Genomic DNA, 3,926 nt, shown 5'->3' with positions numbered 1-3,926 from the left:
CCAGCCTGACGCAGGCCCCGGTGAGGCGGTGCCCTCATCCTGACACGTTGCTTTTATCAACTCACACCAGGTTTAACGTGGGAAAGTATGTTATATTTAATAATGCTTATAGGGTAATTTAAAGGAATATTAGTAAGAACTATATCATTTACTTAACGAAAAAATTTTGATAATGAAAAAAACGTTGAACTCATTGGTGTTAGGTGACCTCATCCTGACAGGAATCACCCGCCACGCGTGCCATAGGAGGCTACCCACCTGGCTTTGTTTTGTGAAAAGAGGCAGCGCTGCACTCACGCCCTGGCCCCACCCTAGCCGCCAAATTAGGGTGGTCTTATTATACTACTAGGAGGTTCGCAGACAATTACGTCCAGCCATATTTACAACGCCGGCAGTAGTCCGTGATGTGCTGCTTGTATAACACAAGCGACACAGACATGACAGCACCTTCGCGAGGAGCAAACACTCCATTTACTCAACAGAGGTAAGTGTGTCATCTTCCTATCTGCTATCCTTCCTTATCGCCCTTCCCTAGACCTTCTCTCCTGTATCGTATTCCAGTCATCCGTAACCAACAGTCTATTTGACTCATCCTTTTAGGTCCTCCTCGTTCTTGTCCTCCTCCTTGTCCTCTTCCTCGACTTCGTACTTATCCTGGCCCAGTACCAAGAGTAGTAGTAGTAGTAGTAGTAGTAGTAGTAGTAGTAGTAGTAGTAGTAGTAGTAGTAGTAGCAGCAGCAGCAGCAGCAGCAGCAGCAGCAGCAGTAGTAGTAGTAGTAGTAGTAGTAGTAGTAGTAGTAGTAGTAGTAGTAGTAGTAGTAGTAGTAGTAGTAGTAGTAGTAGTAGTAGTAGTAGTAGTAGTAGTAGTAGTAGTAGTAGTAGTATTGATGGTTGTTGTTGTTGTTGTTGTTGTTGTTGTTGTTGTTGTTGTTGTTGTTGTTGTTGTTGTTGTTGTTGTTGTTGTTGTTGTTGTTGTCGTTGTTGTTGTTGTTGTTGCTTTTGTTGTTGTTGTTGTTGTTTCAGAAAAAATTTCTCCGCTGATGGCTTCTCTTCATGTAGCCACAACATTACAGTAAGTCATTCACAACACGACCTGCACTTTGAAACGCTTAAGGCGCTCTTGAGAACTTTCAAAGGCGGCAGAAATTATTATTGAAGTTCTAATGCTTATTTTCCCCTCTGATGGTGCAGAATGGTTCAGCTATCAACAGAATCATGAGAACACCCTTGCATAGCTTCCACTATGTCGATATGAGACACTGAAAGACTTGAGAATGTGGCCCCAAGTTCTCCTTCATGACAATGATTCTGGAGTGAACCAAAAGTAGAATAAGGAGTAAAGAACACAGAACAGCATATGCATTTTTTATTGCGAGAAAAAAGAACATAGAAAGGAAATTATAGATTTTAGAACTAATTCCTGTTGGAAACAAGTCAAAGGAATGAAAGTGGATTAGAAAAAGAAGACAAAGGGAATAATTACAGCTTATATCTAATGTGTGTGTGTGTGTGTGTTTTCGAAAGTTCTTCGTCGGGCAGCGGTCAGTCATGAGGGAAGCCAGTGAGCGGATAGTCTATCCATACTTTGGTGAATCTTGACATTGCGAGCTTGGACTGCACCCCCACGTGCCGGGCAACTGTGGAAATGTAACTCGCGTTAAGTCTGACGGAGTATGTGTTCCCTGTAGCAAGAACTAGAAATACCTTCAACAACTCTTTGCTTGTGCCCTCTCTTTATAATACCGAGGATGATGAATATTCCTAAGGAAAAGAAACTGAAGCTTTTAAATTCTACATTACTTGGAGAGGCGTAGGTTAAGATTGAACCTGATAGAGATCTTTAGATGGTATAAAGGATATAACAAGGGTGACATAAGCAAGATTCTCAGGGTCAGTAATCATGGTAAGACAAGAAATAATGAGTTCAAGTTTGATAAAGTTAGATTTAAAAAGAGACAGGAAGAAACTGGTTACCAAATAGATTAGTTGATGAATGGAATAGACTCAGTAATCAAGTTGTTAGTGCTGAGTTCTTAGAGTGCTGTAGAAGAAGACTAGACAAAGTTATGGATGAGGGTGATAAGTGTAAATAGATGGTATGTTTCGTAAATGAGCTGCCATGTGTGGACCTGACGGCGTCTTGCAGCTTTCTATATTTCCTCATGTTCTTATTTTTATTTTTTTTATTTTCTTATTTTCATGTACATATAAATCATAGAAAATAAAGATAAATAGTTCTTTAATAAAGATCCCTAGGATTTGACGAGCATTCGCCTTCTTGTTGGAAACTCTGTGATAGCTTCTCCTGGAATGAAACCGCTCCTTTAACAATTTTCATATACTACTATTACTACTACTACTACTACTACTACTACTACTACTACTACTACTACTACTACTACTACTGCTGCTACTACTATTACTACTACTACTACTAATACTCGTACTACTACCACTACTGCTGCTGCTGCTGCTGCTGCTGCTGCTGCTGCTGCTGCTGCTGCTGCTACTGCTGCTGCTGCTACCAGTACTACTACTACTACTACTACTATTACTACTACTACTACTACTACTACTACTACTACTACTGCTCTTGCTGCTGCTGCTGCTGCTGTTGCTGCTCTTGCTGCTGCTGCTGCTACTACTAGTAAAATGCTGCTAAATTATGTAGTGTTTCTGATTATCCTTGCCTTGCAAACATAAATATTGCACCTCGGATCACGTACACCACTAGAAAACCTTCCTTTCTTTCTCTGTACTCTCCTCAGTCACCTACCACGCTGCTGTACCAGAATGTTACTTACGGCACTGCGCTCCACGCGAGCGGCAGGTTCCATCGCTGAAATGAAAGACAAACACATAATCAAACAAGGTTTCAGATACTGCTCATACTGTGGTTTACTCTGTGCATTACTAATGGATCCAATGTTGTACAGATTGGTGCCTCGACCTCGCTACTCAAGATTTTCTACTTTCACTCGCTCCTGTTCTGTCCACGTCTCTAATGAAATAATTAACCAGTATTCTCAATGTTTCGTCCCTTTTACAAATAAACTCTGTAACTCACTGCCTGCTTCTTTATTTCTCTCTAATTATAGCTTGAACTCTTTTAAGAGGGACACTTCAAGATACCTCTCCGGTTTTATATAATCTTTTTCGCTACTTTTTGGGGGGACTGGCACTTCAGTGGACTTTTTTTCTTCCTCCTTTCTGTTGCTCTTTGCTAGACCCCCGCTTGCATAAAAAAAAATAAATGAATAAATAAGTAAGTAAATAAATGAATAAATAACTGACCTGGTATAGCTGTGGCGAGACCCGCCACCAACACAAGCATCACCACCGCCAGTAGCGCCTGCCGCAGCCACGCCAAGCTTCTCATGGTTCACCTGTTACCTGTACAACAATGGGTGCCTGTATCGCCCCGCACCCGTTAAATACTGTCTCTGCGCTTCCTTAACGTATTATGTAACTTAGTGTTCGTGTTCAGTCAGGACTTTGTTGATAAAATTGTATATAATTCTAAGAGTTCCTACAGTCACTTTGATCATAATCGCTATATGCTGATGACTTCCTTCTCTGAACAGTTGACTTCGAAACCATCAAGCATTGCGTAATCTCATAAAAATCCCGAAGATTGCTTACCTCTATCGAGAACAAGACTTGGACATTCCACGCTCACAGAAAACATCCTGTGTGTGTTGTTGACAGTGGAGCCTTTCGCTTCTATAAATACCTGCTTCTTTGGGTACTAAGGTCAACGCAAGGGCATGGATAAGAAAGTGGAGCATATTCTGATTCTCTTCCCTTTTGCAGAGACCTCCATTCTTGGAGACTTCAATGTTCACCACTAGCTTTGGCTTTCCTCTCCCTTCACTGACCATCCAGGTGAACTAGCCTTTAACTTTGCCATCCTCCACAACCTAGAG

The 3,926-nt window shown here is 41.3% G+C and overlaps 1 long non-coding RNA gene across 1 annotated transcript; it reads right to left on the bottom strand.

The window, feature by feature from the left end:
• Nucleotides 1–1,353: 1,353 nt before the first annotated feature.
• LOC135102112 (uncharacterized) lies at nucleotides 1,354–3,435 on the bottom strand. The gene is made up of 3 exons (XR_010269527.1): nucleotides 3,295–3,435; nucleotides 2,805–2,839; nucleotides 1,354–1,637 (listed from the first exon to the last, which is right to left on the bottom strand). It is a non-coding gene; the product is annotated as an uncharacterized LOC135102112 (long non-coding RNA).
• Nucleotides 3,436–3,926: the final 491 nt, after the last annotated feature.

Source organism: Scylla paramamosain, chromosome 7 (assembly GCF_035594125.1).
Source record: "Scylla paramamosain isolate STU-SP2022 chromosome 7, ASM3559412v1, whole genome shotgun sequence".
Classification (NCBI taxonomy): domain Eukaryota; kingdom Metazoa; phylum Arthropoda; class Malacostraca; order Decapoda; family Portunidae; genus Scylla; species Scylla paramamosain.
This window is presented reverse-complemented; position numbering and strand designations above follow the sequence as displayed.